Source organism: Nicotiana tabacum, chromosome 2, assembly GCF_000715075.1.
Source record: "Nicotiana tabacum cultivar K326 chromosome 2, ASM71507v2, whole genome shotgun sequence".
NCBI classification, from domain to species: domain Eukaryota; kingdom Viridiplantae; phylum Streptophyta; class Magnoliopsida; order Solanales; family Solanaceae; genus Nicotiana; species Nicotiana tabacum.
In genome coordinates, this window is record NC_134081.1 from 115,877,237 (window position 1) to 115,902,174 (window position 24,938).

Sequence of the window (24,938 nt, forward strand, 5' to 3'; positions counted from 1 at the left end):
GTATACGTTTTAGTATCACAACCAAACAAATATCGTATAACTTCAAAGAGTATAATATTACTCCTCCTGCTCTAATTTATGTGATGATGTTTGTCACAACCCGAAATTCCCATCTTCGGGACCGTGATGGTGCCTAACATTTCACTTGCTAGGCAAGCCAATGTTAGAATATAATTTTTCATTTTAACACAATTTTAAATTAATTAATAACAAAGAAACAAATGCGAAAATAAAGTCTAAAATAAAGTGAATATTCCATAATAATCACGATATGTAAATACCATCCCAGAACTGGAGTCACAAGTGCACGAGCTTCTAGAATAATACAAATAAGGGTCTGAATAAAAAAAACACACAGCTAAAATAAAGTAGACGGGGACTTCAGAACTGCGGACGCTGTGCAGTTATACCTCAAGTCTCCTCTGGGTAGCTGTAATCAGAGCAAGTCTATGGTACGCCGCTGGGACCAACTCCGAAATCTGCACAAGAAATGCAGAGTGTAGTATGAGTACAACTGTTACACCCCCATATTTTCGTACGTGAAAATATGCCATAAGTGAGTTGATGAAAACTCAGGAATGAGATGTTACATCCTGCATTTTCATATATTAAAATTTCGTCGTAAGTTAATCGACGTAAGTCCGGGAATGAGATTATTTTGAGGTTATTTTGGGATTATAAGCATTATGCTATTTCGAAAAAGTGATGAGTAAATTCGTGAAGGTGGGAGGGTAAGCAAATCGAAGAAAATGAATTTCGTCGAAGTTTGACATTTTGGGATAAAATATGGCCCGAGCTAAAATATCTGGTATTTATGAACTAGTGTCGTACAAGGTACCATATGACCATAATAGTATGATGTATAAGGGTGTATTAAAAATAAATAGTATTTTAAGTAATTTGAGATAATTCTTAATTATATGAGAAATTGGTTAATTATTGGATAATGAGAGATTACCTAGTTAATAAAAGAATTATTGGTTGATTAATTAAGCACATTTGGATAAGCATTGGCAGCAAGTAGAGGAGGATTGGAGATGACTTGACTTTGAGCAATCTATTAAGATAACACATGGAAAGAGAAGGCTTAATACTTATCCCTACACTTGCCTTGAATTAATACAAAATTCATTTGGAAAGTGGGTGATACAAAATGCTAAATGCAAAGAACTTTTATCTTGAATGAATATCAAGAATTCATTTTGTAAGTGGGTTATTCAAATGCAAAGAACTCTTATCTTGAAGGAATACCAAAGTTCATTCGGCAAACGAATTATACAGAATACAAAGCCAAGGACGATAGTCACTCCATATTATAATAGCAACGGGATTTTTTGATTTTAAGGGAGTACGGTATAATCCTTCTCAAGAATATCACACAAATTTTTTTTTCTACTCCAGGTATGTTAAGGCTATCCCTTCTTTCTTTTGGCATAATCCAAATGATACAAATGAAACGAGCAAAATACACAACTTCCATAAATGACTCTATTCATAAAAATATTAGGGGTGTCTATATTCTTGATTTCCCATGTGAATTATTATTATATCTTTTGTTCATTGGTCTCAGAAAAATATGTATTTGATAAAGTTTATCCGACAGGCATATTGATTTTTATGGCATTCTGAAAAAAAAAATAATTAACGTATTTCTTATGCATTTATACATGTACATTGACCCATGACCAGATGGCGTTATATACGCGTATATATATATATTATATTTATATGGGATATGGGGAAAAGGTTACAGCGATATATACGCACCACCACCTGATCAGCTGGTATACGTTGATGATTTGCCCACAGTGGCCGAGATGATGTGATGGGATGCCCTCAGAAGGTTGATGATGTTATGAACGCATATACCTATGCATGGTATGACATTTATACGCATATGCATGGCATTGTAAATATTATTTATTCACAGAGTTATTCAGATTTACATGTTGAGTCTTTTACTCCATGTTCCTCATGTCTATTATTTACTGATTTTCATTCCTTACATACTCGGTACATTATTTGTACTGACGTCCCTTTTGCCTGGGGACGCTCTGTTTCATGCCCGCTGGTCCTAATAGACAGGTTGAGAGTCCTCCAAGTAGGCTATCAGCTCAGCGGAAGGAGTTGATGCGCTCCATTTTGCTCCGGAGTTACTTATGTGGTCAGTATGATTAGGACATGTACTGATTAGTATGGTGGGGCCTTGTCCCGACCTTTATGATATTTCTGTACTCTTAGAGGCTTGTAGACATATGTCGTGTACATATAAGATTGTACGGCCTTGTCGGCCTATGTTTTGAGTTTATAAATGATCATGTTGGCCTATTAGGCCCATATGTCACGTGTATATGATGATGTAATAAGAAAGGTACGTTACGTTGGTACTAGGTTGAGTAAGATACCGGGTGCCCGTCACGGCCCATCGGTTTGGGTCGTGACAACAACCGACCCCATGTACTCTGTAAGTGCCGAGCCTAACCTTGACGAAGTAGTTATGAGGCTAAGGCTGAATATCCCAAGATTAAATAATAATAATAATAATAATAATAATAATAATAATAATAATAATAATAATAATAATAATAATAATAATAATAATAATAATAATAATAATAATAATAATAATAATAATAATAATAATAACAACAATAATAGGAATAGTAGTAAGACCGGTAAATAATATCAATAATTGAAGTCAATTCAACAGTCATAATCCCCCAATTTATTTACATTGCGACGGGCAACCCGCTCCAACAATATAACATTTCAATTAAATTCGTTGCGGCGTGCAACCCGCTCCAACAATATAAACTTTAAATAAATCTGTTGCGGCGTGCAACCCGATCCCCCAATATATTCATTTTCATTTCCGTTGCGGCGTGCAACCCGATCCCCCAATATATTTTAACAACGCTTAAATATAATTAAAAAAAAACTCCAATAAATACCACGTTCAATGAGAAACTATTAAGCATCAAGGCATACAATAATTATAATTTATTTATGAAATAAATAATGACAAGTAGCAATTAATTATGAAAATCAGGGAGAAAATAGGCAATTTCATATTTAATATGCTAAATATCAAGTAGCAATTAAGACACATAAATCAAATAAACATGTAACAATTATTGCATGAATTCAGGAATTAATAATTGACGAGGAATATGAGAGAAACAACTATTATAACAATTAATTCGTGTCTTAAAACAATCTATGATGTTTAAATAATTATGCAAACAATTAATTTGATAAAGTATAGGCACTCTTCACCTTGCATATACATCGATACACATGAAATTCATGTAGCAAATAATTCAAGGGTTCTATTCCCTCAAATCAAGGTTAACCACGATACTTACCTCGATTTGCAACCAACTCAAGATTCCAATAAACTTTTCCTCGCTAATTCATGTCCGGAATCCTTAAATCTAGTCATAAATAATTCAATATACTCAATACAAATCGTAGGAATTAATTCCATATGAATTAACTAATTTTCAATATTAAAATCTGAAATTCATCTCAAAAATCATCAGTCGGGCCCACGTCTCGAATCTCGAAAAACTTATAAAATTCGAACACGCATTCCGAGATGAGTCCAACCATATAAAAAATATCAAATTCCGATGTCAAATGGACCTTCAAATCTTAAATTTTCGTTCTCGAAAGTTTTACAAAAATTTTAAATTCTTCCATCTAAATCTGAAATAAATGATGAATATAGACTTAGATTTATGAAATATAATTACTATATGATAAAGAACACTTACCCAGCTCGAAATCGTGAAAAACTCCTTTGAAATCGCCCCTAAACCGAGTTCTATACACTGTCGCGTTCGCGAAGGGCAGCCCCCCTCCACTTCACGTTCGCATACAGCCCTTCGCGTTCGCGTAGGGTAAAATCCCACTGTGATGACCCAAAATATCATCTTTAAATTTAATAAGTAATTTTGTATTTTAAAACCTCGAAAAGTACCATTTATCATTCATCGACTTGCGTGCGCAGTTCGTACAATTTTTCGGAAGGTTTTTATGTGAAAAATGGATTAAAATGTGAAATAGAGCTTTAAAACTCAACTAAGTTGACTTTGGTCAACATTTTGAGCAAACGGATCCGGATCAGTGTTTTGACAATTTCGGTAGGTCCGTATCGTGATTTGGGACTTGGGCGCATACCCGAAATCGAATTCCGAGGTCCCTAGCCCGAGATATGGAATTTTGATGAAAAATTAAAAGCTTGAAAGCTTAATGATTTCTCAGAAATTACTGATATTGGATTTATTGACCTCGGGTCCGTATTTTGGTTCCAAAGCCCGGTATAGGTCCACTATAATATTTATGACTTGTCTGCCAAATTTGGTGAGAATCGGAGTTGATTTGACGTGATTCGGACGTCCGGTTGTAAAAATATAGGTTTTAAAGTTTTCTTGAAAACTTCCTTTGATTTGGTGTCCGATTCGTAGTTTTAGGTGTTATTTTGGCGATTTGATCGCGCGAGCAAGTTTGTATGATATTTTAGGACTTGTGTGCATGTTTGGTTTGGAGCCCCGAGGGCTCGAATGAGTTTCGGATAGGCTACGGGATGTTTTGGACTTTGAAAATCTGGTATTTTGCTGCAGCAGGTGTTCTGGCATGTCCTTCTTCGCGATCGCTAAGGTACTCTCACGAACGCAAAGAGTAAACTGGGCAGCTGAAGTTTTCTTCTTCGCGAAAGCGAAGGCTTGGTCACGAACGCGAAGCGATGGAGGCATTACCCTTCGCGAACATGACCAGCTCCTCGCGAACGCGTAGTGTTAGGCACACCTGGGGGAGGGTTGAACATTCCTTCATCGCGAACGCGAGCAATGCCTCGCGAACACGAAAGCCACGGGCTTCTACTCATCGCGAACGCGACAGGCCCTTCACGAACGCGAAGAAGGCCTGACCCCTATGACTTAAAACAGAACCAAAACGGGATTTTTCTCATTTTTCACAAACCCTCAATTATAACTCGGCTTAGGGGCGATTTCAAAGGAGTTTTCCACGATTTCGAACAGGGTAAGTGTTCTTTATCATATAGTGATTGTATTTCATAAATCTAAGCCTATATTCATCATTTATTTCGGATTTAGATGGAAGAAATTGGAATTTTTGTAAAACTTTCTAAAAATGAAAAATTAAGATTTGAAGGTCCATCTGATATCGGAATTGGACAAATTTTGTATGGTTGAACTCGTATCGGAACGGGTATTCGGATTTCGTGAGTTTTTTCGGGATTTGATATGTGGGTCCCAGTGCCGAATATTTTAATGAATTTTGGATTTTTATCCGGAAAATTTATAAATTCATATGGAATTAATTCCTATGATTCGTATTGAATATATCGAATTGTTTGTGAATAGATTTGAAGCTTTCGGAGGCAAATTTAAAAGGAAAAGTTGTGGTTGAATAATTGATTAGAATTTCCAAAGCGAGGTAAGTGTCGTGGTTAACCTTGACTTGAGGAAATAGAACCCTTAAATTATTTGTTATGTGAAATGCATGTGAACGACGTATAGGCGAGTTGACGAGTGTCTATACGTTGTCAAATTAATTGTTTGCATAATTACTTGAAAAATCATAAATTATTTTAAATCATAAATTAATTATTATAATAATTTGTCTCTCCTATTCTTTGCCAAATATTAATTCTTGAATTCCTGCATTAATTGTTACATGCTACTTGAATTATGTGTCTTAATTGCTATTTGACATTTAGCATATTAAATATTAAACCGCCTATGTTCTCCTTGATTTCTATAATAATTTGCTATTTGACATTATCTGTTTCATGAATAAATTATAATTATTGTATGCTTGTTGTCTTATAATTTCATATTAATTGTTGCATTTATTGGAAAAATTCCTTCTATAAGAATTGGTAAATGAATATACTGGAGGAGCGGGTTGCACGCCGCAACAGACTTATTAAAAGTCTATATTGGAGGATCGGGTTGCACGCCGTAACAGACTTATTAAGAGTCTATATTGGAGGATCGGGTTGCACGCCGCAACACACTTGATTAAGAGTCCATATTGGAGGATCGGGTTGCACGCCACAACAGACTTGATTAAAAATGAATATATTGTGAGAGCGGGTTGCACGCTGCAACAGAATTGAATGTGAATATATTGTGAGAGCGGGTTGCACACTGCAACTGAATTGATGGAAATGATAATTGGTTATGACTACTGAGTTGGCTTCAATTATTATAAATGAGTTACTTGATTTATTTCTATTATTGTTGTTGTTTCTAATATTGCGTACAGGTAATGTAAGTGACCCGCCTTAGCCTCGTCACTACTTCGTCGAGGTTAGGCTCAGCACTTACCAATACATGGGGTCAGTTGTATTGATACTACACTCTGCACTTCTTGTGCAGATTTTGGAGTTGGTCCCAGCGGCGTACCGTAGACTTGCTCGGATTTCAGCTATTCAGAGGAGACTTGAGGTATAACTGCACGGCGTTCGCAGTTCTGAAGTCCCCGTCTACTTTACTTTAGCTGTGTGTTTGTTTCCAGACAGCTTTATTTTATTCAGACCTTTATTTTTATTTATTCTAGAAGCTCGTGTACTTGTGACACCAATTCTGGGATGGTATTTAGACACTGTTATTTTTATGAATTATTCACTATATTTTAGACTTTACTTCCACATTTGTTCTTTGTTATTAATAAATTTAAAAATTGTTTTAAAAAATAGATAATATTATTCTAATGTTGGCTTGCCTAGCAAGTGAAATGTTAGGCGCCATCATGGTCCGAAGGTGGGAATTTCGGGTCGTGACAGTTGGTATCAGAGCACTAGGTTACATAGGTCTCACGAGTTACGAGCAAGCTTAGTAGAGTCTGAAGGATCGATACGGAGACGTCTGTACTTATCTCTCAGAGGCTATGAAGTTTAGGAACAATATCACTTTTTCTTATTCTGTCGTGCGATTTTATTCTATCATCGATGATTGAACCATTCTACTCTTATTCTCTCGCAGATGGTGAGAACACGTAATACCTTTACCGATGGACAGGGACCAGAGCCCCCGGTGGCAACTATGGCCAGGGGTAGAGGTCGAGGCCGAGGTCATGCTAGAAGCCGAGGCAGAGGCCGAGGTAGAGCTCAGTCCAGAGCTCGAGCAACTACACCTATTTTAGAACCTCAGGTAGACCTTCAGGAGGAGGTCCCAGTTCAGAATATACCAGTTGGACCAGTTCAGGTCCCGGAAGGATTCATAGCCACTGCAGTACTTCAGGACGCTCTAGTCCGTTTGGAAGGTCTTATGGAGGGTGTAGCCCAGAATGGTACATTTCCAGTGGCACCAGCCGTCTCACAGGCTGGGGGAGGAGCACAAACTCCCACTACTCCCGCTCCGGAGCAGATGGCTCCCCAGAATCAGGCTCCAGCAGCCCCGCTAGTTGGGATAGTTCAGCCGGTTGTTGTGGTACAGACCGGTGATAGGCCCGCCATGTCTTTTGAGGCCTTATTGAGACTGGATAAGTTCACTAAGCTCTTTCCAGTTCACTTTAGTGGTACACCTTCTGAGGATCCACAAGATTAACTTTAACGCTGCCATGAGGTGCTGCGAAACATGGGTATAGTTGAGACCAATGGAGTTAATTTTGTTGTATTCCAGATGACGGGTTTTGCCAAGAGGTGGTGGAGAGATTATACATTGACCCGGCTAAATAGATCACCTGCACTTACCTGGGAGCAGTTCTCTCAGCTATTTCTAGAGAAGTTCCTCCCTATCATACTAAGAGAGGAATTCCGCAAGCAATTTGAGTGTCTACAGTAGGGCAGTATGACTGTTACTCAGTATGAGTCCCGTTTTGTAGATTTGGCCCGTCATGCTCTCCTTTTACTACCTACGGAGGGAGAGAGAGTGAGGAGGTTTATTGAGGGACTCACTTACCCTATCAAACTTCAGATGGCCAAGGAAACCGTAAATGAGATTTCTTTTAAGGCGGCTGCTAATGTCGCCAGGAGGATCGAGTGGTTCTTGCACAGGAGAGAGGGCAGAGGTCTGATAAGAGGCCTTGTTAGTTTGGTGGTTTCAGTGGTGCCTCGTCTGGAGGCAGGGGTAATTTTGGTATGGGTCATCCTCCCAGACCGTTTCATTCAGCACTTCATGCATCTCCCGGTGCTTCAGGGAGTCACGGTCCTATTATGCCTTACTCTGGGCAGCCAGTATTCAGTGCACATTCAGCTCCTATCAGTGCACCACCACTCCAGAGTTACTACAGTGGTTATCCAGCCCATTTAAGTCAGCTTCAGCTTTAGCAGCCACGGCATCAGGATGGGTGTTATGAGTGTGGGAACATTGGTCACATCAGGAGGTATTGCCCTAGATCGGCGAGTAAAAGATCTCAGCAAGATTCTCGTGCCATCATACCGACATCGGTTGCTTCACCGCCTGCTCAGCCAGCTAAAGGTAGGGGTCAGGCAGCTAGAGGTGGAGGTCAGGCTATTAGAGGTGGAGGTCAGGCCATTAGAGGTGGAGGTCAGACCGTTAGAGGTGGAGGCCAGCCAGTCAGAGGCCGTCCCAGGGACGCAGTTCAGAGTGGTGGGGCCCATCCCCGATTTTATACTTTTCCAGCTAGGCCTGAGGCCGAGTCATCTGATGTTGTGATCACAGGTATTATTCCAGTTTTCCATAGAGATGCTTCAGTTCTATTTGATCCAGGATCTACTTATTCCTATATGTGCTCCTATTTTGCTTCATATTTGGTTGTGCCTTGTGATTCTCTGAGTGCTTCTGTGTGTGTATCTACATCGGTGGGAGCCTCTGTTGTAGTAGATCATGTCTATCATTCGTGTGTGGTTACTATTGGTAATCTTGAGACTAGTGTGGATCTTCTACTTCTTGATATGGTAGATTTTGATGTCATCTTGGGTAAGGATTGGCTGTCCCCTTATCATGCTATATTAGATTGTCATGCCAAGACAGTGACCCTAGCTATGCCGGGCTTACCTCGATTAGAGTGTAAAGGAACTCCTGGCCATTCAGCCAGCAAGGTTATTTCTTATATGAAAGCTCGGCGTATGGTAGAGAAAGGGTGTCTAGCCTATTTGGCTTATATTCGCGATCCGAGTGTGGATGCCCCTTCTATGGACTCAGTACCAGTTGTTCGTGAATTTTCAGAAGTATTTCCTATAGATCTGCCAGGGATGCCACCCGACAGAGATATTTACTTCTGTATTGATTTGGCTCCGGGCACTCAGCCCATTTCTATTCCACCGTACCGTATGGCCCCGCCAGAGTTGAAAGAATTGAAAGAGAAGTTACAAGACTTGCTTGATCAGGGATTCATTAGACCCAGTGTCTCACCCTGGGGTGCACCAGTATTATTTGTAAAGAAGAAAGATGGCTCGATGCGGATGTGTATAGACTATCGGCAGTTGAACAAGGCCACTATCAAAAACAAATATCCGCTGCCAAGAATTGATGACTTATTTGATCAACTTCAGGGTGCCAAGGTATTTTCGAAGATTGATTTGAGATCTGGTTACCATCTGTTGAAGATTAGGGCATCTGATGTCCCTAAGACAGCTTTTCGGACTCGGTATGGACATTACGAGTTCCTAGTGATGTCATTTGGGTTGACAAATGCTCCAGTATCATTTATGGATTTGATGAATCGGGTGTTCAAGTCTTATTTGGATTCTTTTGTGGTTGTATTCATTGATGATATCTTGATTTACTCCAGCAGTCGAGAGGAGTATAAGCAGCATCTTCGAAGTGTGCTTCACACCTTGAAGAATAATAAGTTATATGCCAAATTTTCAAAATGTGAGTTTTGGTTAGACTGAGTTGCCTTTTTGGGACATGTTGTATCGGCAGAAGGCATAAAGGTGGATCCTAAGAAGATTGAGGTTGTTCAGAATTAGCCTAGACCTACTTCGGTTACAGAGATCCGGAGTTTCCTGGGTTTGACAGGTTATTATCGTCGGTTCGTGGAAGGGTTTTCATCTATAGCAAGCACATTGACCAGACTAACCCAGAAGGGTGTCCCATTCAGATGGTCAGACGAATGTGAGTTGAGCTTTCAGAAGCTCAAGACCGCTTTGACTACGACGCCAGTGTTAGTATTATCCACAGGTTCAGGATCGTATACGGTAAATTGTGACGCATCTCACATTGGGCTTGGTGCAGTATTAATGCAAGATGGCAAGGTAATTGCATATGCGTCGTGGCAGTTGAAAGTTCACGAGAAGAATTATCCTGTTCATGACTTAGAATTGGCAGCCATTGTTCATGCGCTGAAGATTTGGAGGCATTACCTCTACGGTATCTCGTGTGAGGTATTTACTGATCATCATAGCCTCCAGTATCTGTTCAAACAAAATGATCTTAATTTGAGGCAAAGAAGATGGATGGAGTTGTTGAAAGACTATGATATCACCATTTTGTATCACCCCAGAAAGGCCAATGAGGTGGCCGATGCCTTGAGTAGAAAGGCTGTGAGTATGGGCAGTCTTGCATATATTCCGGTTGGTGAGAGGCCATTAGCTGCAGATGTTCAGACTTTGGCTAATCAGTTCGTGAGGTTAGATGTTTCAGAACCCAGTCGGGTTCTAGCTTGCATAGTCGCTGGGTCTTCTTTATATGAGCGCATCAAAGAGAGGAAGTATGATGATCCTCACTTACTTGTCCTTAAGGACACGGTGTGGCACGGTGATGCCAAACAGGTTGTTGTGGGGGAAGATGGGGTTCTGCGAATGCAGGGTCGTATTTATGTGCCTAATGTGGATGGGCTTCGTGAATTAATTCTTGAAGAAGCACACAGTTCCAGGTATTCTATTCATCCAGGTACCGCCAAAATGTATCAAGATTTGCGGCAACATTATTGGTGGAGGAGAATGAAAAGGATATAGTTGGACATGTAGCTCGGTGCCTGAATTATCAGCAAGTTAAGTACGAGCATCAGAGACCTGGTGGTTTGCTTCAGAAGTTAGAAATTCCTGAGTGGAAGTGGGAGCGTATCACTATGGATTTTGTTGTTGGACTCCCACGGACTCAGAGAAAATTTGACGTAGTTTGGGTCATTATGGACAGGTTGACCAAGTCAGCCCATTTCATTCCAGTGGCAGTTACCTATTCTTCAGAGAGGTTAGCTGAAATTTACATTCGTGAGATTGTCCGCCTTCACGGTGTGCCCGTGTCTATTATTTCAGATCGAGGAACGCAGTTTACCTCATATTTCTGGAGGGCTGTACAGCATGAGTTATGCACGCTGGTGGAGTTGAATACAGCATTTCATCCACATACAGATAGACAGTCAGAGCGCACTATTCAGATATTGGAAGATATGCTTCGCGCTTGTGTTATAGACTTTGGAGGTTCTTGGGATCATTTCTTACCACTTGCGGAGTTTGCTTATAATAATAGCTACCAGTCGAGCATTCAGATGGCTCCATATGAGGCATTATACGGAAGGCGATGTCGATCGCCAGTTGGTTGGTTTGAACCGGGAGAGGCTCGGTTGTTGGATACCGATTTGGTACAGGATGCCTTGGATAAGGTCAAGATTATTCAGGATCGACTTCGCACAGCTCAGTCTAGGAAAAAGAGTTATGCCGACCGTAAAGTTCGTGATATTGCATTCATGGTTGGAGAACAAATATTGCTCCGGGTTTCACCTATGAAAGGTGTAATGAGGTTCGGAAAGAAGGGCAAGTGAGCCCTAGGTATATCGGACCCTTTGAAATTCTTTAAAGGGTGGGTGAAGTAGACTACAGGCTTGCATTACCACCTAGTTTATCAGCGGTTCATCCGGTGTTCTATGTGTCTATGCTCCGAAAATATCATGGTGATCCTTCCCATGTGTTAGATTTCAGCTCAGTCCAATTGGACAAAGATTTGACTTACGAGGAGGAGCCGATGGCTATTCTAGCCCGGCAGGTTCGACAGTTGAGGTCAAAGAGTTATCCTTCAGTTCGGGTGCAATGGAGAGGTCAGCCGGTATAGGCATCTACCTGGGAGTCCGAGTCGGACATGCGGAGTAAATATCCACACTTATTCACCAGCTCAGGTACTTTTTTTTCTAACTCCGTTCGAGGATGAACGGTTGTTTTAGAGGTGGAGAATGTAACGATACAAAATGTCATCTTTAAATTTAATAAGTAATTCTGTGTTCTAAGACCTCGAAAAGCACCATTTATCATTCCTCGACTTGCGTGCATAGTCTATACAATTTTTCGAAAAGTTTTTATGTGAAAAATAGATTAAAATGTGAAATAAAGCTTTAAAACTCAACTAAGTTGACTTTGGTCAACATTTTGAGCAAACGGACCCGGATCAGTATTTTGACAATTTCGGTAGGTCTGTATCGTGATTTGGGACTTGGGCGTATGCCCGGAATCGAATTCCAAGGTCCCTAGCCCGAGATATGGAATTTTGATGAAAAATTAAAAGCTTGAAAGCTTAATGATTTCTAAGAAATTACTAATGTTGGATTTATTGACCTCGGGTCCGTATTTTGGATTTGATAGCCCGGTATAGGTCCACTATAATGTTTATGACTTGTCTGAGGAATTTGGTGAGAATAGGAGTTGATTTGACGTAATTCGGACGTCCGGTTGTAAAAAAATTAAGTTTTAAAGTTTTCTTGAAAACGTCCTTTGATTTGGTGTCCGATTCGTAGTTCTAGGTGTTATTTTGGCGATTTGATCGCGCGAGCAAGTTCGTATGATATTTTAGGACTTGTGTGCATGTTTGGTTTGGAGCCCCGAGGGCTCGGGTGAGTTTCGGATAGGCTACGGGATTTTTTGGACTTTGAAAATCTGGTATTTTGCTGCAGCAGGTGTTCTGGCATGTCCTTCTTCGCGTTCGCGAAGGTACTCTCGCGAACGCGAAGAGTAAACTGGGCAGCTGAAGTTTTCTTCTTCGCGAACGCGAAGGCTTGGTCGCGAACGCGAAGCGATGGGGGCATTACCCTTCGCGAACGCGACCAGCTCCTCGCGAACGCATAGTGTTAGGCACACCTGGGGGAGGGTTGATCATTCCTTCATCGCGAACGCGAGCAATGCCTCGCGAACGCAAAGTCCAGGGGGAAAACCTTTGCGAATGCGAAGGAGGACTCGCGAATGCGAAAGCCACAGGCTGCTACTCATCGCGAACGCGACATGCCCTTCGCGAACGCGAAGAAGGCCTGACCCCTGTGACTTAAAACAGAACCAAAAAGGGATTTTTCTCATTTTGTACAAACCCTCAATTATAACTCGTCTTAGGGGCGATTTCAAAGGAGTTTTTCACCATTTCAAACTGGGTAAGTATTCTTTATCATATAGTGATTGTATTTCATAAATCTAAACCTATATTCATCATTTATTTCGGATTTAGATGGAAGAAATTGGAATTTTTGTAAAACTTTCCAAAAACGAAAAATTAAGATTTGAAGGTCCATTTGATATCGGAATTGGACAAATTTTGTATGGTTGAACTCATATCGGAACGGGTGTTCGGATTTCGTGAGTTTTTCCGGGATTTGAGATGTGGGTCCCACTACCGAATATTTTAATGAATTTCGGATTTTTATCCGAAAAATTTGTAAATTCATATGGAATTAATTCCTATGATTCGTATTGAATATATCGAATTGTTTGTGAATAGATTTGAAACTTTCGGAGGCAAATTTAAAAGGAAAAGTTGTGGTTGAATAATTGATTGGAATTTGCAAAGCGAGGTAAGTGTCGTGGTTAACCTTGACTTGAGGGAATAGAACCCCTTAAATTATTTGTTATGTGAAATGCATGTGAACGACGTATAGGCGAGGTGACGAGTGTCTATACGTCATCAAATTAATTGTTTGCATAATTACTTAAAAAATCATAAATTATTTTAAATCATAAATTAATTATTATAATAATTATTTCTCTCATATTCTTTGCCAAATATTAATTCTTGAATTCCTGCATTAATTGTTACATGCTACTTGAATTATGTGTCCTAATTGTTATTTGACATTTAGCATATTAAATATTAAATTGCCTATTTTCTCCTTGATTTCTATAATAATTTGCTATTTGACATTGTCTGTTTCATGAATAAATCATAATTATTGTATGCTTGTGGTCTTATAATTTCATATTAATTGTTGCATTTATTGGGAAAATTCCTTCTATAAGAATTGGTAAATGAATATGTTGGAGGAGTGGGTTGCACGCCGCAACAGAATTGATTATAATGAATATATTGGAGGATCGGGTTGCACGCCGCAACAGACTTATTAAAAGTCTATATTGGAGGATCGGGTTGCACGCCACAACAGACTTATTAAGAGTCCATATTGGAGGATCGGGTTGCACGCCGCAACAGACTTGATTAAAAATGAATATATTGTGAGAGCGGGTTGCACGCTGCAATAGAATTGAATGTGAATATATTGTGAGAGCGGGTTGCACGCTGCAACTGAATTGATAGAAATGATAATTGGTTATGACTGCTGAGTTGGGTTCAATTATTATAAATGAGTTACTTGATTTATTTCTATTATTGTTGTTGTTTCTAATATTGCGTACAGGTAATGTAAATGACCCGCCTTAGCCTCGTCACTACTTCGTCGAGGTTAGGCTCAGCACTTACCAGTACATGGGATCGGTTGTACTAATACTACACTCTGCACTTCTTGTGCAGATTTTGGAGTTGGTCCCAGTGGCGTACCGTAGACTTGCTCGGATTTCAGCTATTCAGATGAGACTTGAGATATAACTGCACGGCGTTCGCAGTTCTGAGTCCCCGTCTACTTTACTTTAGGTGTGTGTTTGTTTCCAGATAGCTTTATTTTATTCAGACCTTTATTTGTATTTATTGCACTTGTGACACCAATTCTGTGATGGTATTTAGACACCGTTATTTTTATGGATTATTCACTATATTTTAGACTTTACTTCCGCATTTGTTCTTTGTTATTAATAAATTTAAAAATTATTTTTAAAAAATAGATAATATTATTCTAATGTTGGCTTGCCTAACAAGTGAAATGTTAGGCGTCATCACGGTCCGAAGGTGGGAATTTCGGGTCGTGACACCCACCCAGCCCGTTCACTCTTCGCGTTCGCGGTTGTGCCTTCGCGAACACGAAGAAGGAAACCAGATGACAGCTGAAGCTAAATAAAAACCAGATTTTCTAAGTTCCAAACCACTCGTAGCCTATCCGAAATTCACCCGAGCCCTCGGGGCTCCAAACCAAATATGTACACAAGTCCAAAAATATCATATGGACTTGCTCGCATGATCAAAACACCAAATTAACGCCTAAAACTATGAATCAGACTCCAAATCAAATAAAAGTTTTAAGAAAACTTTAGAATTTTTATTTTAACACCCGGGTGTCCGAATGACGTCAAACCAACTCCTTTTCTCACCAAATTTAGCAGACAAATCATAAATATAGTAATGGAGCTATATCGGGTTCCGAAACCAAATACGGATCCGGTATCAACAAAGTCAAAACATTGGAAGTTTGAAAGTTTGATCGGGGAGTTGACTTTTTGATATCGGGGTCGGAATCCAGTTCTGAAAATTTTCACAGCTCTGTTATGTCATTTATGACTTGTGTGCAAAATTTGAGGTCAATCAGACTTGATTTGATAGGTTTCGACATCGAATGTAGAAGTTGAAAATTCTAAGTTTCATTAAGCTTGAATTGGAGCATGATTCGTGATTTTAGCGTTGTTTGATGTGATTTGAGGTTTCAAATAAGTTCGTATGATGTTTTAGGACTAGTTGGTATATTTGGTTGAGGTCATAAAGGCCTCGGGTGAGTTTCGGATGGTTAACGGATCAAAAGTTGGACTTAAAAAGCTGCTACAATTTTCTTCTGCTGTAACTGCATAAATCGAGCCCAGACATCGAGCCGAGGATCGAAGGCAAGGCTTGAGAGCCATGATCGAATCGAAGGCAGGCTCGAGAGCCATGATCGAAGGCAAGGCTCGAGAGCCATGATCGAAGGCAAGGTTCGAGAGCCATGATCGAAGGCAAGGCTCGAGGGCCATGATCGAAGGCAAGCTCGAAGGCCACTGATCGAGGCCCAGGATCGAGGTCCATAAAGATCGGACCCCATGATCAGACTCCCCATGATCGAGGTCCAGGATCGGACTCCATGATCGAGGTCAGCCTCGACAGATCTGTAAGTTATAAAAAAAACAGGGGGGCTTCGTCCCATTCGTCATTTTTAACAACTTGGAGCTTGAGCAGAGGCGATTTTTGATATATTTTCAAGGAAAAACATTGGGGTAAGTGATTCTAACTCGGATTTGATCAATATAAACGAATATATCATTGTTTTCACCACTTAATTAGTGTTTTGAAATAGAAATTTGAGAAAAATTTAGAAATCTCATAGAAACGAATTTTTGAAATTTCGATGTCGATCCGGAGTCGAGTTTGAGTGAAACTGGTATGGTTGGACTCGTAATTGAATGGGTTGTCGGATTTTGTGAGTTTCTCCAAATTCTGAGACGTGGGCCCCACGGACAATTTTTGAGTTAATTTCGGAGTTTTATTGAAAAATATAGTATTTTCTTATGGAATTGATTCTATAATATTTGTTGACTGTATCGAATTAATTATGACTAGATTCGAGTCAACCGGAGTTGGAAAATCGAGGAAAAGACATATTACTTGATTAAATTGGAGCAAGTCGAGGTAAGTGACTTGTCTAACCTTGTGTGGGGGAAATTCCCCCTAGGATTGATAATTGTAATGTGTGAAAAGTTGTGTACACGAGGTGATGAGTGTGTACACGGGCTAAATATGAAAGATTATGTTTTAAATTATGTAGATCATTGTTGCGCATTAATTAAATTATTTCATTTTTTTATATTCTTCATTATTGATTTAATGTTTATATTTTAAATTTGCTTGACCATTTCCTGCTAATTGTTTTATCTGTTTAGTTGGAACTTGGTTTCTTTTATTCTGTGCATTATTTGAAGGTTGATTTTCTTTAAATTAAATATTATTAATATGAAGTAATTAACATTTTTATACTTGATATTGAAGCAACGTATTAAAGATTTTAAAGTATTATTTTCCTGAATTATTTACTCCTGAATATTTTTATAAGATTTTCGTACTCATTGTGATGGAGCAGTGAGCTCTTTATTGTGAAAAAATATTGTTGTTGAATTATTTTGGAAAATTAAATTATTTGAGCACCTGAGGTGCAAATTGTGATATATTGTGATATTGATACGCATGCGGTGGTATAAGGTCTGGGTATTGAAACGCATGCGGTGAGATAAGGGTAGCTTGATACGCGTGGCTAGTAGGGGGAACTACTAGAAGTCATGCGGTGTGATAAGGATGGCTAAATCGCGGGATGCTATTTCGGAAAAGATGTTTTCTTTAAAATAAATTGTGAAGGCTCCCGTGGTGAGATAAGGATATGAGATATTGTGAATTTGTTTATGATTTGGGACTACGAGGCGGTACCTCGGGAGTGCCCTTGTTGATATTGATTTATGGCCGCAGTTGCCTTTGATTATTGTTGTGATTTTCTTAAAGTTGAAAAGAATTCTGATTTGTTTCCACGAGGTATTTATTTGCCATTATTTGATGTAATTAAATGTAACATACTACTTGATTCATTTCCATTATCATTTTATCTTATAATATTGTTTAAACATTTTACCATGCTATTATTTATTCTCCAGTAGGGCCTGACCTGACCTCGTCACTACTCTACCGAGGTTAGGCTTGGCACTTACTGGGTACTGCTGTGGTGTACTCATACTATGCTTCTGCACATCGTTTTGTGCAGATCCAGGTACATCTTATCAGACCACACATCAGTAAACTAGTTGTACGAGGAGACTTCGAGGTATATCTGCCAGTATCCGCAGACTCCGGAGTCCCCTTCTATCTTATAATGTTGTATTCCTTATTTGCTTTAAACTCTGATGTATAGAGATATAGAGAATAAATTCTTAAAAGCTTGTGACTTATTTCTACCAGGTTTTGGGAGTTAAAATTGTTTGAATTGTAGTTTATTTATTTCAGATTTAGATTTTTATTCCGCATTGATAGGCTTACCTAGTCTTAGAGAGTAGGTGTCATCACGACATCCTACGCAGGGAATTTGGGGTCGTGACAAGTTGGTATCATAGCACTAGGTTCATAGGTGTTATGAGTCACAAGCAGGTTTAGTAGAGTCTTGCGGATCGGTACGGAGACGTCTGTACTTATCTTCGAGAGGCTATGGAACTGTTAGGAAATATTCACTTCTTTGATTCCTTATCGTGCGCCTTTGTTGATTTCAAAGTTCTAAACAATTGTCTTTCTATTCTCTCACAGATGGTGAGGACACGCACAATTGGATCTGATGATCAGACAACTACGACCCCCGTGGGAGCCGCAAGAGGCCGGGGTTGGGGCAGAGGCTGAGCCAAAGGCCGAGGAAGACCACGTGGTGCAGCCAGAGCACCTGCACGAGCTGCTGCACCAGAGCCACCAGTAGCTCCAGTTGGAGAGCAGGCACCTGATACGCCTGTTACTACTCCTGCACTTCAGGAGACTCTTGCCCAGTTTTTGAGCATGTTTGGCACTCTAGCTCAAGCAGGGTTAATTCCACTTGCTCCTGCCACATCTCAGGCCGGGGAAGGAGCACAGACTCCCGCCGCCCGTATTCCAGAGCCACGGGCCCAAGTTGACCATGCCCCAGAGGTTATACCAGTGCAGCCAGTTGTCCCAGTTCATCCTGAGATTAGGACAACAGTTTCAGGGAGGGGAGCTCAGGCTCGAGAGGTATAAGAAGTATCACCCTCCCACTTTCAGCGGTTTAGCTTCAGAGGATGCTCAGGGTTTTCTGGAGGAATGTAACCGTATCCTTCGTACTATGGGTATTGTGGATTCCATTACGGTTTCTTTCACGGCATTCCAGTTTAGAGGAGTAGCCTACCAGTAGTGGCGGGCATATGAATTGGATAGTCTGGCTGAGGCAGCTTCACTCACTTGGACTCAATTTTCAGATATGTTCTTAAGGGAGTATGTTCCTCAGAGACTTAGAGATGCATGGCGCGCAGAGTTTGAACAGCTGCGCCAGGGTTCTATGACCATGTCAGAGTATGCGGCCCGATTCAGTGATTTGGCCAAGCATGCACCAGCCTTAGTTGCTACTGTTCGAGAGCGGGTTCGCAGATTTATTGAGGGTCTTCACCCTAGTATCAAATATAGTATGGCCCGAGAGCTAGAGATGGACATCACATACCAACAGGTGGTGTCAATTGCTAGGAGATTGGAAGGTATGCGGACTCGGGAGAGGGAAGAGCGGGAAACTAAGAGACCCCGGGATTTTGGAACATATAATAATTCTCGTGCCCCAGTGCAGCCCGTCATGGTAGAGGTTAGGTGAGCCGTCCTATTCATTCAGTACTTCCAGCTTCCAGTGGTATTCCGGCTACTCCTAGACCTTAGGTTCCATATTATGCACCGCCAGTGTCTGTTGTACCTCCTGTACGGGGTGCTTTCAGCGGACAGTCTAGTTGATCAGACCCGAGCCAGTCCCAGCAGCCACGTCCTCCGAGGGCTTTTTTGAGTGTGGTGACACTCGTCATATCATGAGGGATTGCCCCAGATTTAGGAGGGGTGCACCTCCACGGATTTCTCAGGCCCCACCTATTCCACATGGTCCTCAGGCTTCTCAGGCCATGATTACTGCACCAGTTGCCACTCCACCTGAACAACCAGCTAGAGGTGGAGGTCGTACAGGTAGAGGTCGCCCTGAAGGGGGAGGCCAGGCCAGATATTATGCCCTTCCTGCTAGGACAGATGCCTTTGCATTCGATTCTGTTATTACAAGTATTATTCTGGTCTGTCATAGAGATGCATCAGTCTTATTTGATCCAGGCTCCACCTATTCTTATGTGTCATCTTATTTTGCCCCGTATTTGGGCGTATCACGTGATTCCTTGAGTTCTTCTGTTTATGTATCTACACCCGTGGGTGAATCTATTATTGTGGACCGTATGTATCGGTCGTGTTTAATTGTTATCAGTGGTTTTAAGACCAGATCTAATTTATTATTGCTTAGTATGGTGGATTTTGATATTATTTTGGGCATGGACTAGTTATCGCCCTATCACGCTATTCTTGATTGTTACGCCAAGACAGTGACGTTGGCTATGCCAGGTCTACCGCGGCTAGAGTGGAGAGGTACCTCGGATCATGTTCCTAGTAGGGTTGTTTCATTTCTTAAAGCTCAATGAATGGTTGAGAAGGGGTGTGATGCATATCTGGCCTATGTGAGAGATGTTAGTATTGATACTCCTACTGTGGAGCCAGTTCCTATAATAAGGGATTTTCCCGATGTATTTCCAGCAGATCTTCCAGGTATGCCACCTGACAGTGATATTGATTTCGACATTGATTTGTTACCGGGTACTCAGCCCATTTCTATTCCACCATACCGTATGGCCCCAGCAGAGTTGAAAGAATTAAAAGAACAGTTATAGGAATTGCTGGATAAGGGTTTTATTCGGCCCAGTGTATCACCTTGGGGTGCTCCTGTCTTATTTGTAAAGAAGAAAGATAGTTCTATACGGATGTGTATTGATTACCGCCAGCTGAACAAGGTTACAGTGAAGAACAGGTATCCATTGTCACGTATTGATGACCTATTTGATCAGCTTCAAGATCGACTTGCGTTCAGGCTATCATCAGTTGAAGATTCAGGAGCCAGATATCCCGAAGGCTGCTTTCAGGACTCGGTACGGTCATTACGAGTTCCTTGTGATGTCTTTTGGGCTGACCAACACCCCAACAGAATTTATGCACTTAATGAATAGTGTATTTCAGCCATATCTTGATTCTTTCGTCATTGTGTTTATTGACGACATTCTGGTGTATTCCCGGAGTCGGAAAGATCATGAACAGTACCTGAGGACTGTGCTTCATATTTTGAGAGAAAAGAAGTTATATGCAAAATTTTCAAAGTGTGAATTCTGACTTGATTCAGTGGGATTTTTGGGTCATATAGTTTCGTGCGAGGGAATCAAGGTAAATCCGAAGAATATTAAAGCAGTGCAGAGTTGGTCCAGACCGTCCTCAGTTACGGAAATCCGGAGTTTCCTTGGTTTGGCTGGGTATTATCACCGATTTGTAAAGGGTTTCTCTTCTATTGCTGCATCTATGACCAAATTGACCCAGATGGTGCTCCGTTCAGGTGGACCGAAGAATGTGAGGAGAGCTTCCAAAAGCTCAAGACAGCTTTGACTACAGTCCCAATATTGGTATTACCTACAGGTTCAGGGTCTTATACTGTGTATTGTGATGCATCGCGTATTGGTCTCGGCGCAGTATTAATGCAATACGGTAGGGTGATTGCCTACGCGTCCAGACAGTTAAAGGTGCATGAAAAGAATTATCTTGTACACGACCTTGAGTTAGCGGCTATTGTTTATGCCTTGAAGATTTGGCGGCATTATTTGTACGGTGTCCATTGTGAGGTCTACACTGATCACCGGAGTCTACAGCATCTGTTTAAACAGAAGGATCTTAATTTGCGAAAGCGGAGATGGTTAGAGTTGCTTAAGGATTATGATATCACTATTCTCTATCATCTCGGGAAGGCCAATGTAGTGGCCGATGCCTTGAGTCGTAAGGCGGAGAGTTTGGGCAGCTTAGCCTATTTACCGGTAGCAGAGAAGCCTTTAGCCTTGGATGTTCAGGCCTTAGCCAACCAGTTTGTTAGGTTGGATATTTCCAAGCCTAGCCGAGTTTTGGCTTGTGTGGTTTCTCATTCTTCTCTTTATGATCGTATCAGGGAGCGTCAGTATGATGACCCACATCTGCTTGTCCTTAAGGATACAGTTCAGCACGGTGATGCCAAGGAAGTCACTATTGGAGATGACGGTGTATTACGGATGTAGGGCAGACTATGTGTACCCAATGTAGATGGCTTGCGTGAGTTGACTCTCCAGGAGGCTCACAGTTCGCGGTACTCCATTCATCTGGGTGCTGCAAAGATGTATCAGGACTTGAGACAGCACTATTGGTGGAGGCGGATGAAGAAAGATATAGTAGGGTATGTAGCTCGGTGTCTAAATTGTCAACAGGTGAAATATGAGCATCAGCGACCGGGTGGATTGCTTCAAAAGCTAGAGATTCCAGAATGGAAATGGGAGAGGATCACTATGGATTTCGTTGTTGGGCTCCCACGGACTCAGAGGAAGTTCGATGCAGCTTGGGTGATTGTGGATAGATTGACCAAGTCAGCTCATTTCATTCCTGTGGTTACTACTTACTCTTCGGAACAGCTGGCTCAGGTCTATATTCGCGAGATTGTCAGACTCCATGGCGTACCAGTACCTATCATCTCTGACCGGGGTACGCAGTTTATATCACGGTTCTAAAGGGAAGTACAGCATGAGTTGGGTACTCGGGTAGAGTTGAGTACAGCATTTCACCCTCAGACGGACGGGCAGTCCGAACGCACTATTCAGATACTGGAGGATATGCTTCGTGCGTGTGTGATAGAGTTTGGAGGTGCTTGGGATCAGTTCTTACCACTTGCGGAGTTTGCTTACAACAATAGTTATCAGTCAAGCATTCAGATGGCTCCGTATGAGGCCTTGTATGGTAGGAGGTGCCGGTCTCCAGTGGGTTGGTTCGAACCGGGTGAGGCTAGACTATTGGGTACAGACTTGGTTCAGGACGCCTTGGAAAAGGTTAAGTTGATTCAGGATCGACTTCGTACAGCCCAATCTAGACAGAAGAGTTATGCGGATCGAAAGGTTCGTGATGTTGCATTCATGGTTGGGGAGCGGGTATTGCTCCGGGTTTCGCCTATGAAGGGTGTGATGATGTTCGGGAAGAAGGGCAAGTTGAGCCCTAGGTATATTGGGCCTTTTGAGATTCTTGATAGAGTTGGAGAGGTGGCTTACAGACTTGCACTACCACCTAGTCTTTCTGCAGTTCATCCGGTATTCCATGTTTCTATGCTTCAAAAATATCACGGCGATCCGTCTCATGTGTTAGACTTCAGTTCGGTCCAGTTGGACAAGGATCTATCTTATGTTGAGGAACCAGTGGTTATTTTAGATAGACAGGTTCGAAAACTGAGGTCAAAGAACATTGCTTCCGTGAAGGTTCAGTGGAGGGGTCATCCGGTCGAGGAAGCGACTTGGGAGACCGAGCATGATATGCACAGTTGTTATCCACACTTATTCACCAGCTCAGGTATTTTTTTTTTCTAACTTCGTTTGAAGACGAACGTCTGTTTTAGAGGTGGAGAATGTGATGACCCAAAATGTCATCTTTAAAATTAATAATTAATTCTGTGTTCTAAGACCTCGAAAAGCACTATTTTATCATTTCTCGACTTGCGTGCGCAAAACGTAAAATTTTTCGGAAAGTTTTTATGTGAAAAATGGATTAAAATGTGAATTAGAGTTTTAAAACTCAACTAAGTTGACTTTGATCAACATTTTAAGCAAATGGACTCGGATCAGTATTTTGACAGTTTCGGTAGGTCCGTATCGTGAATTGGGACTTGGGCGTATACCCGGAATCAAATTCAGAGATCCCTAGCAACCGAGTTAAGATTATTTTAATGTTGGCTTGCCTAGCAAGTGAAATGTTAGGCGTCATCACGATTCTGAAGGTGGAAATTTCGGGTCATGACAGCACACCATAAACTGAGTCTCTTTGATTCAGTTTTACCATGCTAAACATTTAAATAAAAAATTAAAGAAGGGATTATGAAGCAACAGAAGTAAAGAAAAGCAATGGAGAAACAAAGAGAAGTAAGTTGGTAAACACAAATTAAAGTAAACGGTCATCAAGGGAGCAAAGTAAAATTCATGTCCAAATTCGAATTAATTCAGAGAACATAACCCACGTTATTTTTTGTGAACAATGATTGACATAAAAATCATTAGGAAAACAAAACCAAGGGACTTACAAATTGTTTTTGCGAGAGATAAATATCGGCTGCGATTTTGCGGTAAAAATAGATGATGAAATAGTATTGGCGCCAGAGACCTGATAAGCAAGGAGATTGTGGAAAAACTATGAATAGGAGAAGACAAATTGAAAAACATAAGAATTTGGTGAAGCAGAGTTCAGATTCCATACCTGTTGCTTTAGTAGAGAAAGAAAAGATTGAGAGGAAATTGCCATGGAGTTTGAATTTTAAAGAGTACAAAATCAACTGGTGCAACTGTTGGGAAGATGATCGTTAATATTTCAGAGAGAAGCGCCTATCGCCGAGGTTGCGTCTGTTCACTGGGCAGTTCACGTGAGGGTTTTTCTTTTTTAAAAAACATTTTTTAACAGAAGGGCAATTTGGTACAAATTTATTAAGAAAAGGGTAAAATAGTAATCTAACTTTTAACTAAATAGGTTCCTGTTTTTAATATATTGTTGTAGATTAGCTAGAAAATATCAATTTGGTATTATCTCATTTCCTTAGCTAGACATTTCGAAATCTAATTAAGGAACACCCTTATTTTTTAAATTTATATGTCTATAGGCATTTAATTTTAAAAAGAAAAACAATAAACACACTATTAATAATCTGCCTTGATTGCAAATTTACGAAATCTAATTACCTCATACAAATGAGGAAGAATCATAAATGTAACAGATCCTCTTATCAGGAAAAAACTTTAGTGATGAGAAAGTTTGACTTTACAGATAGGAAATTATTTGGGAAAAAGAACTTAAAATGGAGGACAAGAAATAGAAAAGGGCAAAAATTCATAGAGTTACAAAATCTGTCTGCGTTCACACTACCTGGCTAGCAAAATGAAATGACAACTTAGTCCATTCTAGCACCAACCCGCCGGTCAGAATTTTAACGTCATGAGTTTTGAGTTTAATATGGAATTCTAAACGCATATTTAATTTAATTTATATTTGTTATTCATACATGTATATATGGTTCGACCTCTAAACTCCGGATTCTACCAAATTCAC

The 24,938-nt window shown here is 40.5% G+C and overlaps 1 long non-coding RNA gene across 1 annotated transcript; it reads right to left on the reverse strand.

The window, feature by feature from the left end:
- Nucleotides 1–292: 292 nt before the first annotated feature.
- LOC142168730 (uncharacterized) lies at nt 293–24,237 on the reverse strand. The gene is made up of 4 exons (XR_012698663.1): nt 24,096–24,237; nt 23,923–24,002; nt 3,366–3,434; nt 293–479 (listed from the first exon to the last, which is right to left on the reverse strand). It is a non-coding gene; the product is annotated as an uncharacterized LOC142168730 (long non-coding RNA).
- Nucleotides 24,238–24,938: the final 701 nt, after the last annotated feature.